This window comes from Nannospalax galili, unplaced genomic scaffold, assembly GCF_000622305.1.
Source record: "Nannospalax galili isolate Female #2095 unplaced genomic scaffold, S.galili_v1.0 scaffold918, whole genome shotgun sequence".
In the NCBI taxonomy this organism is placed as follows: Eukaryota; Metazoa; Chordata; class Mammalia; order Rodentia; family Spalacidae; genus Nannospalax; species Nannospalax galili.
Genome location: NW_008343216.1, coordinates 3,606,053 through 3,620,575, shown reverse-complemented (window position 1 = coordinate 3,620,575; position 14,523 = coordinate 3,606,053).

Below are 14,523 nucleotides of genomic sequence, written 5' to 3'. Positions count from 1 at the left end.
ATCCAAGAAGGTTAATTCCACCAGTCTGGTACTTTTAATTACTGTGTGCCATGTATATAAATCTTGGATAAAGACCAATTGTTCTCAGATAAACCTTACATAGACATATATTTCTTGATCTGGTATGTATAATTTTCAGTAGGTTGTTGGAGTAATGTGGTTCCCTCTGGTTTTTAAAACTAGCTAGGCATTGTTTATCTCTCGCATTGTCTCACTCCTCCATCATGGTTTCCCCAAAATACAATAACTGTACCTTTGCATGGTAGGGGAGATTTCTTCACATTAGAGGTGGACTATTTTATCTTTAGTGATTTCTACCAGACTTTGAAAGCTTGTCAAAAGCCTGCACATAGAGAATCAGATTATGCTGTGTCATCTACCTCTTTTACTCACTGTGCATGTTCTGTCTGGTTAGTTAATACCTACCCGATTTGGAAAGATTTGATTTTCACTTTCTTTTGGAGAATTGGAAAATTATTCTCACTACATCAATTGACTTCAGGACCTTAATGCAGGATGTTGGATGTAAACAGAGCATGTTAATGGATGCTGTACAAAATTTTTGCTCCCTGTCAACATTTGCTTTCCATACCCTCTATCATATCCTCTAGCTGAGGAGATTAATCTTCAGAACAACAAGAAATCTGAGTCCCTGTTCCTCTAGTTGATTACAAATTATGGTGAATAGAGTAATACTAAGTAACCAGGCATGAATTGGATGTTTTGGGCAGGTGGCAGAGGCAGCTGCACCCCCACCCCTTCAATAAGTGCTGCTTATTTATCACACAAGGATGCTACAGTGAAAGAGAACTGATGGGGCCTACACTATTGTCAAAGGTGTGGTGTGTGTATGTAAGTGTATACATGCATGCATGTGTGTGTGTGAAAGGAAGCATTGTGGGTATGTGCATGCATGTGTATGTGTTGTTTAAATACAGCTGTATTCAGTTCATCACACTGGCGGGAAATATGTCTTGTGGCAGCGTTGGGAGAAGGCTTTAAGCCTGTTATTCATTCGGGCAATTATTGCAAATTAGAACCTTATTCAGGAAGGATATCAATTTGGGAGTAGATGGAACACATTAACTATGGCTAATTCAAACCTTCTTTGAATGGGGCACATTTTCTTAGAAGGAGCCATGGAGATAAATGAATCACGTGAATCTCGGAACCGAACTGCTGAATGAAGAGACTGGAGGACCGGAGCTATTCATTTTCATTTACAGAATCCAAGTCGCTCAGAAGTCATGGGAAGGAAGGAAAGAGACTTGTTTTTAAAAATGCTCCCTGGTATTTGCTTGCATCACCCAACTCAGTATCTCATTCTGTTGCCACCCGGAGTCCCATTCACTGGTTTGTTTAACCTCAAAGTGGGAAAGTAACTAACACAAATGCATTCACTGTCCCTGTTCTAATAGAATGAAGATTCCCAATACATTGCCTGCATTTGAATGAGGGTTGTTACACACTAGCTTTTATGGTCACACCCTTTCCCCTTGATGGTTCTTAAGAATGGCAGAAGCAGGAGACCAGAAATTTTGTAAGCTCATAAATATGCAGCACACTGTGTTTAAATAATGCGAGGGTGGTGGTACAAATGGACCAGTGCCAGGAAGCTGAGAGTGAAGGCTAACAATTCACCCTTCCATCACTATGAATAAGAAGGAAGGAGAAAGGGGCACTGTGTTAGTTATAGCTGTGCTGCCAGCAGACTAGGGTAGCTCTGTCTGATGGGCCAGTGTGGCACAGAGCTTTGAATGGCACACTGTTTACCCAGAAGACAGGAAGTAGGTCTATTATGCTCCAGAAAGGCCAGCTCCACAAATTGGGGAATTACGTAATATTGTTTATCTCACACTGCACAGTATCAACTTAAGTGACTGTAAGCACTGGAATAAACCTGCATCTAGTATTTCTCCAGTCACTGGCAAACTAGTATGGGTGCTTAACATGGAAGCAGGTACTCATGGGAAGGAAGGACCAACGGAAGAAGTCCAGCTCTTCTTCCTACCCTGCAGCTTAGCTGCTGACACCTGCTGTTTTCCCACTGTCCAAAGGGAGAGAAAATGAACACTTACTTGGAAATCCTGCAGTGAGATGACCAGAGAACGAGCATCTGTACTGTCTGTGAACAGGCTTGCCCACAAACAAAGAGCCGAGTTTTAATTCCCCCACCTTTTCCTTAATAATCTGGAGCTTGCCAGTTAGTTATTTCATGAATATCTTAGAAGGTCTGAATTTTTGTTTTTTTCCAGGAGTGAAGTTGGCCATTTACTTTTGATGGAGAAGGGTGTATTATTTCTGATGGTGGGAAAGAAAATATTTACCTTTTTCTAAACGCTAAAATGAGAGGAAAATAGGAGTTCTTTTAATGAACAATTGTTAAAGGAATAATTTTCTGAAATACAAATACTTATAAAATAAAACGGTAAATTTTATGCTATTTTCTGCTTGATATGTGACTTCATTTTGGGCTTAGTGTTAATACATGTATTTTATTTTTGTAATTGCTAACTCTGTGTTTTATACAATTAAATTTTTTGTAAGTCCACATTACATATTCTCTACTTTACCTTGTTTCTTTTACAGCAGATTTTGTAATGACCCAGATAGTTTGATGCTCAAGGTGACCATGGTTTTTATCCAGTCACGTTAGTTTTTTCAAGTGCTGGTCATCTTTGGAGCCAACTAAACCCTGAGGATGATGAAATCCTTGACTAGTCTCTGCTTTACACTCACACGTCAAAGGCAGTACACATAGGGGTACCCTGCAGGTAGACTCTTTTACCTAGAAGTTTAAAGATATGGTAATGTTAAAGGCACTGCTTCTATGACTATAGCAAGTAAGTCAACAACATTCAATCCTGCTGTCTTTAGGCATCAAGCCCTGTGCTAAGAGAGCTCTGTAAATCATTTTCTTAACTTTAACCAACAACTATATGCAATGCCTGCCAACACTAATCTCATTGCATCAGTTAGAAGTGATTACTGCTGTAGGGCCTGAAAACAGTATTTATTTTTCTTATATGGAAAGATGTTTGGAGATAGCGATCTATGGATGATTACTTCGTGGCATAATGATGTCAGGGAGAATGTCCTTGGGATTCTCCATGCCCTCCCCTCAAGCTTAAAGATGACTCCAACAATTTAGGAAGCTCTTTATTCAAAGTAAGAAGACAGAAAGAGGCTGAGCTGGATACCTCAGACCTTTTCACAGGAAAACAAATATTTTCCTACTACTTCCTACCAAAGACTGTTGATCATATCTCACTTCAGGGTGACTGCATAGATGCTAAGAGAGCTCAAAAGGCTCTAAGAGGGCCTGGAAAGTAAGTACTGACATCCTGCCCCTACTGTGGGTAAAGAAGAATGTGTCAGGAATTGCCTTGTATTTGCCGGATGGAGGTCTGCTACACTAACTTAGAGATGTACAGAGGAACTAACTGCATATTTTTGTGATAGTGCCAGAGTTTGAACTCAGGCTATTTGATTCCAGAGCCAGCACTTTTAGCCATGATTGCCTTTTATATTTTTTAGTTTATTTATTTTTTCCTTTGTGGAGGCTTATTGACCAAAAAACATGCTAAAAATAAAACTATTCTCATCTAATTTAAACCTAGGACTGCAGGACTATTCCAACATTAGTTAATTTATACAGCTCTGCCTGCCACCATATTGCTAAAGATGCAAATCTCTGAGGCATATTATCTAACCATGGTTAAATAGGCGATCATCTTGTCACTTTGATGTGTCACTGAAGAATCTCAGCACTTATGGACAAAATACTGTTATTTTAAGTGTTTTAATTCCCTTTATTTTCCCCCCCTTTTTAGTCAGTATACTCAAGTGTGCATTGTAAACTGTAATTAAGATACAGACTCTGTCTTATTGCCAAGGAATTTTTCTGCCCCATCACAGATTCAGTTATAGATTTCTATTACAATTAATTGTCAGAGATATTAATGTATTTTTCCTGCCTAAAAAGCCCAGTTTCCTATCACATTTGAGGTCCCTTGGATACAAATTTATTGATTAATCTTGTTATTTGACCAGCAGTTACAGTGTAATTATGGATATTTGGGGAATATGGGCACATTTTCCCAAATCACGTGGAACCTAGATGTACAGAAACTCCACTGCTAAGAAAATAAAGCGACAGGGAACACTTTTCTACAGCTCTCACTGCTCCTCTTTCCCTTGTAGCCCCCGTGAACAGAGCAGGTGTAGTATCTGGCAACACTACATATATTATGCACTGGTTTTATTTGGTTCATAATGAAGGTGATGCATTCCAATTCTAAAATGGATGATACTTACATAAAATCTAAAAAAAAAAAAAAAAGAAACTCAACAACTTTACACCATGAAGGTCCTAGAATATGTAAACATAAAATATGTAATCTATCTTTGATTTGTGCCATAATGCTCCTTTGCTTTGAAATCATGGCTGTATTACCAAACTGACAGTTTTAATGGAAAAAGTGGCTTTCAAAAGCTGCTGTTGAAAACACACTGCATAATTCTCTAAGTCGTGAATATTTTACTACCAGCATATGCAGGGACGCCGTGAAAACACACTGGCATTTTATTCCCCACAACCTGGGATGAAGGAAATTCACTGGTGTTAAAACTGGATACTTATAATATGATGCAAATTCATAAGCACCTATGAATGCATGCTGTGGTTATTGGCAGGCAAAGACCACTTCAGAGAGTCATGTGGAAATGATAAATGGGTATATTTTCATTTGTAATTTGCTCATGCAACAAACATCTCCCTATGTTTCAGGCGTGGTACTAGACTCCATATACAAACATGAAGAGGAGAAAACCCCAGTGACTCTTGTTGACGATTTCATTCCAGTTGAGGGTGTTCTGCTGAAAGCTTTGGGTAAATGCCCAGGAGTCACATGGGGCAGGCTGGGATTCATAGTAGACAGGGCTGCCAAAGCTCTGTCTCCTTTATCACCTGGAGAATATGGGCCAGGGCAAAGCTAAAAGTCCAGGTAGCAGACCCTACCCTTCTGCAGACATCACTTTTAATAGAGAGAACATGGCAGCGGTGTTTGGGAGACTACAAAAATAAAGATTTTCAGTTCAGGTGTTGAGTCTAAGCATGAATGTTGTTTAGGGAGTGATGGAAAACACTACCCACCCACACCTGGAGACCCAGGACTCTGGTTCCCTGGGAAGTTAAGTTGAAATGCTACCTTTTCTTCTGGAAAGAGGGATTGGGACCTGCTTCCTACTTGCCCCCTTGCAGCCCACCTAGAATAAATACTGCGTGAATGCTGGGTAAAATAAAATAAGTGGTGATATGGAGAAATATTGGAGATATTGAATATGACCTTATATTAGCTGACACGGCTGATTCAATTTTAAATTTTTTAGTTGTAATAATTGTATTGTAGCATTTATTAGCATGTTGAAATATTTAGAGGTAAGGTGTCACAATGCAGGCAACTGATTTTCAAAATGGTTCAGAAAAAAAGTGTGTTTATGTGTATGTGTGCTTATGTAGAGAGAGATTGAGAAAACCAATAAATTGGTGACTTAGAAGAAATATAATGTTTATAATTATACCCTTTTAAAACTTTGGGGAACAGAAAGTTGGCTCAATAGTAAAGGCATTTGCTACCAAATATGACAGTCTGAGTTTGATCCCTGGAACCTATGTGGTAGGATGAGAGGACTGACCCCCACGGGTTGTCCTTTGACCTCCATATGTGCACTGTGGTACATGTACACAAACACACACACACACACACACACACACACACACACAGAAACACGTTGTATAGGACTGTCTGTCCTCTGACAAACAAATGCCATCTCCCAAGCTTGGTTGCATCTCCCTGCTTAGGATCATCACAGCTGAGTTTGAGTTTGTTAACTGTCATGCCCTGCAAGGACAGAGGGACTGGGGAAGTCACAGGACTCTTGCCTGAGAGTCTAGCCACCCCTCCCAAGCAACAAGTTTGCCCTAGTTACATGTGGCCTGGGGAAGCTCTCTCACCATTTTATGCAATGGGGAAGCTACCATTCATGCTTAGGTGAAGACTTCTCAGTGTAGCCTTAGTCAGGGAGTACCCATTGCTCTGTAAGTAAACCCAATAAACTCACTCTTTCCGCAGCCTGCAGTTTTGTGAAATACTGTCTCTGTTTGTCTTTGGGGCCAAGTAAGGAGGGGACAGTCATTTTTATACCCGCCCCCCAGGAGGAATTTGAGCAATGCAAACACAGAGGCATACACCTTTTTAAAAATGGTGTCTATGAAGTGACTTTCATCCTATTTCTTCACTGGCTAAACAGTCCTCAGTCAGGAATCCTTTCCTCATACCTCAGACAGAGTTAGGTCCCACTGATGTCCTTCCTGAGTGCTTGCTTCCCACTGTGGTGACTGTCTGTCTACACACTTCCCCAGAGCACAACTTTTCCGAGAAGAACCGAGACTGTCAGGGACTACGAAGCTTTCATTTACTGTTGCAGCCAAGGTTTTCGGCAGTCATCATCCAGTAAGAAATTATTAAATGAAAGAATCCATAAATTCTAGACATAGTGACAGTAGATATCCCCTAATTAAGAATATTAACACAGAAATTGAACAGATAATCTTTGCTCATTGTTGCAAAGGACAGAGTTGTAAAATTCAAAGTGTTTTGAAACATTATTTTTAAATTAAAACCCTCTCATATATAATTGTCACAACTATGTTATCTGTTTTCTTAATATTTTGTTTATTTATTCATACCATTTTTATGTGTATGAGAGTATTACCTGCATGTGTATAAGTGTACCCATTGTGTACAGTGCCCCACAGAGGTCAGAAGATGGTGTTGGATTCGCTGGAACTGGAGTTACAGACTGGTTAGCTGCCATGTGGATGCTGGGAATTGAACCCAGGTCTTCTGTAAGAACACCCAGTATGCTTAACTGCTGAGCCATCTCTCTAGTCCCTTAGTTAATATTTTGTTACTAAACAAAGTATATGATGAAGGTAATTAGTGACTCTTCCAATATTCTTCTAAGCAAGGCATATTGGTCACTCCCCATCTTTAATCTTTAGAAGTAACTGCAGAAACAGAGAAATATTTAGGAAAAAAGATTATACAAACATCCACCTAATACTGTCTCCCCAACCACTATTACTAGGTTTTTGGAAAATGCCTCTTATTTTGTTATGCACTCTATGTCAGTATAGCTAGATTTTGGTTAACCAGTGACATTATCAAAACTCCTAGATTTCTGACTCATTCTCACTTCCCTTTATCTATTTCAGGTTCCAATGACTTTTTGGCAACAGATCAGGAGGGAGAGAAGAATGAAAAGTAGACAGACTAGACTGATTGTTGTTTCCCTACTTCCTCCTGCCCAAACTATGTTTATCTGAACTAATGACTTTTACTTAACCTTGCAACCAGAAAGTTTCTGTTTGTAGTGTAAAGAAGCTCACAGATCCATGTTCTCCTCTTATGATCTGGGCATGTGACCTTGATCCCTCAGGACCCCTCCTTGCCTTCCACTCAAGGTAGTGTATGAATGCATGCTTGCATGCTTTACACATCAAAGTGCTGGAAGCAACTGCTTTTCTCATTGCAAACAAGTGAAATTGAGTGTGTGTGATATTCTAGGCCTAGGGATTCAAGGGCAAGATTCTCCAATAAGGATGGGCCTGACTTCTACTTCCCCATTTCACACTGGAGATGCTGTTTCAATAAAAGAATGAGCAGTACCCTTGCTAGGGAGCATAGTTCTGAGAGCCATCTGAAGGAACAGATGCTCAGCAATTCAGGTCCACTCTTGGCCTCATGAACACTAAATGTCAGGTTGTTTCTTTATAAAGTGCTGCCATAATGTTGTTTAGAAACCTTATATGCAGTGCCCCAAAATGTGACTGTATTTGGAGATAAGGATTTTAAAGGGAGATTACAGTTGAGTGAAGTCATATGAGTGGGAATGTCACCCAGAATTCCTGGAGGTTTAGAAGAGGACACACTGGGCATGTGCACACAGAGCAGAGACCATGTGTGGACACAGAAAGAAAGCAGAAACTGCAAGTCAGAGGGGAGTCAGTGAAAACTGGATTGCCTGACAGTGGTCTTGAACTTCTAGCCTCAGATCTGTGAGGAAATAAATTTCTGTTGTTTGAGATACCCACTCTCTGGCATTTTGTTATGGTAGCTCATATAAACTAATACAAGGAGAAAAGAGCAAAATGAATTGCTGCTTGTTGATAAGTAATTTTTTTGTAACATCCTAGGTTGTGAGAATAATGTAAGCAAGATGGCTTATTCTACTGTCTGCAGTTCTGTTTTATGCGTAGTTTAATATCTTGTCATTTACTAGACTCTTGGAAGTAAGTCCCTCTAAAAGAGCTTAGACCCTAATTTGACATTCATGGCAGGTGTCTATCAAACTTTTAATGGGAACAGCTCCAGGGGTGGAAAACACATATATTCTTTTAAAAATTTTTGTTTATTTTTATTTTATGTGTATCACTGTTTTCTGCTTATATGAAAGTCCACCAATGTTGTGCAATGCCCATAGAGGCCAGAAGAAGGCATCAGATCCCCTGAAACCAGAGTTGCAGTTGTTAGCTGTCATTTGGGTGCTGGGGACTGAACCTGGGTCCTCTGCAAGGGCAGTCAGTACTCTTAGCTGCTGAGCCATCACTCCAACATTACATGTATTCTTGAGAAATCTTGCTACTTTGAGTTGTCCACTATAAAGTATTTTCATGTATTGATTTAGCAACTGTGTGGCAGGGACTGATGTTTCTACCCTGGTATAGGTTCTTTTTTTTCTTCCTAAGTGGGGACACCCTGGTTGTTGTCCTGATCCATGACTAGCTAAAAAAGTATATTTTCTAGACTCCCTTGCAACTGCAGCAGAATAGTTATATTACTAAGTTTTGGCTAATGGAATATAAGCAGAAGCTGTATATGTCATTCAGAAAATGTCCTTAAATAAAGAGAATACACTAGTTTTCACTTTTTTTTTTCACTGTTTGAATGAATATTTAGAACTTGAGCAACCATCTTAGGCCATGAAGTAGGAGTGAGGTAAGGTTTCAAAAGACTGGAGTTCTGATTATGGAGTCTTGAAAAGAGACCAGACAGTTTGTATTTGTTTACTTTAGAGGAGCAAAATTCTCTGTTCTTCTAGGTATGTTATATTTTGAGTTTTGTGTTACTTATCACTAACTATGTCATGTTCATATGTCCTTGATTTGCTTTTCTGAATCACACAGTTCAGGTTAATTCCTTTTCCACATGAGAAAATAATACCAGAAGACTTTTATGTCCACGCTAGGTTTATAAATTAAGTATAACTGATCCCTCAATAGTTCCTCATAAGACAAGATTTCTAGCTCTTTGACCGTTTTAGTTGCTCTCCCAAGGCCCTGATTTACTTGGACCTTCTTCATTTGCATAAATGGAGAGTTAGATGACTTGTACATATTTCATTGAACTATAAATGATAAAAGTTAGAACATAATACCAGTCTTGGATGTGTAAGAGGAAATGTTTTGAAGGGAATGGCCTGAAACTGACTTAGAAATAATTTCTATAACAGCACAGATTTTTCAATTTATTCCTACTCATTAAATCATAGATCCCAGCAGTTTGTCTAGTTTCTTACCCAATAATGTTTATCAATAAGTGCAATCGGAATTACCAAAGGAGAGAGGCAATCTTCTCTGATTGCTGGGAAGAAGTAGGTATGTTAATAGGCCATTTGTTTCTGCGAATTCTGCAGCTGGTCTTTGAGTTAATATGGTGAAATGCAAGCTGAATGGGCAACCCAAGCAATTTGCCACACTCTGCAAAGTGAAGAACATTTTTCCAAAACTGTCTTTGCTAATAGCCATCCTAACAGATGTGAGGCGATATCTCATTGTGATTTGGATTTTCATTTCTCTTATGATTAGTGAGGCTGAATATCTTTTCTATATCATTTGGTCATTTTTATTTTCTTTTTAGAGAAACATTTTCGAGTTTTAGTCCATTTTTAACTTGGCTTGTTTATTTTTGGTGATTAAGTCACAGGAATGCCTCATCTACTTTGGAAATCAGGCCTGTATCTTGTGTGGTTTACAAATATTTCCTTCCATTCTGTACTTACCTTTTCACTATGCTCTTTCCTTGGCTGTGCAGAATAATTTGCTTGCCAGAGTCTCATTTGATGCCTTTACTTTTGGAGTCATGATGTAGTAACTATGAAAAAGTAGTGTGGAAGTTTCTCAAAAGATTAAAAATAGAGCCTGGAGGGATGGCTCAGTGGTAAGAGCACTGGCCGATCTTGCAGAGGACCCGGGTTTGATTCTCAGCACCCATGTGGTGACTCAGAACCAGCTGTAACTCCAGCTCTAGGGGCTCCGACTCCCTTTTCTGGTATCTGCCGGCACTGCATGCATTTGATGTACTTACATTCAGGCAAAACACTATGTGCATAAAGTAAAAATAAATACATCTTTTTTAAAAGATATTTTTAAAAAGGTTATAATTATCATGGGATTTGCAATTCCGCATGAATTTAATCCAAAAACCTAAACTCAGTATCTCAGAAAGATAGTAGCCCTCCAGCCCTCCAGTGTTCATTGAAGTATTATAAAACCATAGCCAGGGTGAGGAAGTAATGCATATATCCATTGACAGATGAATGGATGAGGGAAATGTGGTATGTACATACAGGAACTATTAATCAGACTCTGATAAAGAGGAGCTGTGTGGGAAATTGCTGTGCGAATGATGTGGTACCTACTTTTGGCAGCTTCAGTGGCCTCCACTTGTTCCCTGGCACAGGGAGAATAGAAACAGGTATGTGAAAACAAAAGGTCTCTTGGTTTCTATATCTAATCCATTCTGGGAGTCAAGGCCATTTACTGCCTTGTGGCCTTGATCGTCTGTTCATTGGTTTCATTTGGATCTTGGAAGCCCTGAACTTTAATCTGGCAGTATAGAGCGACAGGTACAGTAAGATGGTGTGAACAGCTTTCTCTGAGCATTGAGCCTTGCTGGCTGGTGGCATGGACCTGAACGTGGAGAAGGGTATGGCAAGAAGACATTAAAATGTGATCTTACTGATAGAACCATGCAGGTGCTTAGCTGTTTCTCCCTCTACATCTGGTCCTTCTGTCATCTGGCTCCTGGCAAAGCCCATTACTTGCCCATTACTTCCCCTGGGTAAAGGTACTGGTCCCTGGTTGACTGCAGACACTGGCAGCCCTGCACCACAGCAGAATGAGAAACAGCAGTTATATAAGAGAGGCAGGAGATGAAGCACTTCCAGCTCTCAGCATGGTGGCCACAGCGTACTAGATATTGAAAGCTGTCTTGGGCTGCGTTAGTTCATATGTGTGGAGCAGTGAGGGCCTAGACCCCTAGACCAGGGCCCAAAAGCTGTCTGGGATATAGAATTGCTAAACATATATGGAAATGAAAGGAGAAAGAGATGCAATATGTGACAACAATATGTGCTAATCAAGGGACATAAAGTGTTGTTTGTGCGAGATGAATTCTAGAGATTTACTGGATAATCTTATGCATGTATTTATCAATATTGTATTATACTTAAAATTTGTAAAGGGTACAGAACTCATACTAAATGTTCTTATCATAATAAATTGAAAAGGAGGATTGGAGGATTTTGGAGGATTGGAGAGATGGCTCAGTAGTTAACAGCACTTTCTGCTCTTCCAGAGGACCTGAGTTCAGTTCCTAGCACACAGTTGCCTATAACTCCAGCTCCAGGGCATCTGAAACCCTCATCTAGACTCTGTGGCAGCTGTACACACATTCCATATACACACACAGACACAAAAAACACAAATACAGAAGTAATAAACAAAGTAATGCATGAATAAGAATAAATCCTGGTCCATTCAAGAAAGGAAATTAAAAGAAACAGGAGGGTGCTGGCAAGATGGCTCAGTTGGTAAAGGCACTTGTTGCCAAGTCTGATAACTGTAAAAAGAAAGTAAGAAACATAATAAAAAATGTTTATAAAGGAACCAGAAGTATGTAAATCATGACAGGTTCCGTGCTTGTGCTTGGCACTGCATGAAAAGTAGCCGGCAGAACGGACCATTTCCCTCTCCAAATACAGATTATTTTCCACCAGAAATCATTAAGTTGTTTTAAATTTTTTAAGGATTTAGGCAGTGACCAAAAAAAGTTGGTAATCACATGAACTTCTTAAGGGCAAGAATTCTGTTGTTTACTTTCTTTAAATTTATCAGAATGTGTATGTAACATAATTTCTCAACAAATGCCCTTAATTGGCTGACTCAGACACAACTTATGCTCATTCAAAGGCATTTTGTTGCTGTTTACTTTTCTTACATCCTTTCCCTCACTCAAAAAACTGACATGAAATTCATATACAAACAATTGATCTGTGGGTACAGCTCAGTGATAGAGTGCTTGCTTAACATGTAAGGCCACAGATTCTATCCTAACATTGAAATAAAATAAAATATAAAAATAAAATATTGGCTCTTATGAGAGGCTCACTAAAATTTGGATCCTAAAATGAAACCAATTGCTGAGAATGTAAAGGTTTCATCTTATATTTGATTCTGTTAGATGTTTCTTTGTTAGGCCTAAGTGCATGGACATAGTTACCTGTATAAAATTACATTATGTTGCATGGTGCTGTTTCTGGTATTGAACTATTTTCATTGTAGTTGCTGCAACTCAGTGAAGGTCTTTCATAATATTCCTTGTTGTTCTCCCTTCATGGTCCTTACACCACTCCCAGTGACAGCTTTCACTAGAGTGTAGTCAGTTTTGCTTTAATAGTTATGCTAAGCAGTGAGCAGTGATGGTGAATACACCAGGCTTGACATGTCCCATCAATCTAGGATACTTGAAAAAGAATGATTAAATTGATGTCCCAAAGTTTGATTTTTGCTTCAACACTTTCTGTTGGTTTAAGCAAACTGCTGGGTACAGATGTCTAAAAGTCCTTAGATAGCCTCATGGAAATTCAGCACATCTTTTTAAAAATGTGTTGGAAAAAGAAAATGACTTCCACAGTCCAAACAGGTGCGTCAAGCAATGCATGTAATGAAGTTGCTAAATTCTGATTGTGCAAAACAAGACTGTCATGGGGTGGGGGAGGAGAAAACAAGAAAGATGATAAGTATGTGATTTGCAACAATTGCAGCATGTATGTATTGCTGTCTTTAGGGAACAATGTATTATTCTAATAAATCCTGCATCTATTGCAGAGCAAGAAAACCTCTTTAACTATATTTAATAGTGTTAGTTTGGAGGCAAATGATATTAAAATGGCTGAACATTTGGGAATAAAAGCAAAAATATCTTACACGTAAAGTCATTTAGACACTTGCTAAAAAGATAATTCTTGTGATAAAACCACTCAGGAATTACACCTTTAGGAAAAGGGGAAAGCAATTGAGGTAGTATGATAGTCAACTGTACTGGGACAGTTGTTTTTTTTTTTTTTTTTTCCTATCTGGGCTCAAAGATCCATCCCTTGGGTGCCCTCTCAGGAGCTGTCATATGGGATCCAAGTCTATGAGATGCCACTGTGATCCAATCCTCATTCCTCTGCCATTTACCATATAGTATATCTAAGTTTAGCTCTAATTAAATTTGTTTTGCATATTAGACTTACTTGAAAATCATACCAAACATATAATGGGGGAGGGGAGAGAGAGAGAGAGAGAGAGAGAGAGAGAGAGAGAGAGAGAGAGAGAGAGAGAGAGAGAGAGAGAGAGAACCACTGTAAAAGTCAATTTATTGTTTTTAATCATCCCATTATTTTGGAGATAAAGTCCGAAAATATCAGGCAAATATAAACAGAACATGGCAGGGATGTGCTTATATCTACTCCTCTTGCACATGTTCCTGCAAATGGAAGTCAATAAAAAGTTAATAGCAACATTTTAAGGCTTTAATTTTTTTTTTAGATTCCTCAGAACTGATTTATTTTATCATGAACATTAGCAAAAATAGTTTCAGTGAAATCTGTTTTTAGATTTGAGTTGAATTACATGCTACACAGTTATTTCCAAGGTTGGTGTGTGTGTGTGTGTGTGTGTGTGTGCGTGTGTGTGTGTATTCCAGAGAACCTTAGGTATCCTTTCTCGAGCTGTCCACCTTGATTTTTGAGTAAGGGTCTCTCATTGACCTGGAGTTCATTGATTAGATGGCACTGACTGGCCAGTGAGCCCCGAGTCTCTCCCTCTCTGTCTCCATCACTGGGACCCCAAGCATATGCCACCAAACCTGGCGTTTTTATGTGAATGTTGGGGATTGAAAAGATCTCTAAGCTATCTCTCCAGCTACTCCAGGTTTGTTTTATACAAGGCACAGAATAAGATATATTTTACATAGGAACCTAGTTTTCAGAAATGTGTGTGTTACATTTATGTACACCAAACAAAAGTATCTAAGCAGTACACGTCCTAACCTTGTGGAGTCAAGTTTAACATTTGGTGTATTGTTTGGGTTCTTCTTAAGTGCTGTTTAAGACCCACTAAATTGAGTTCAC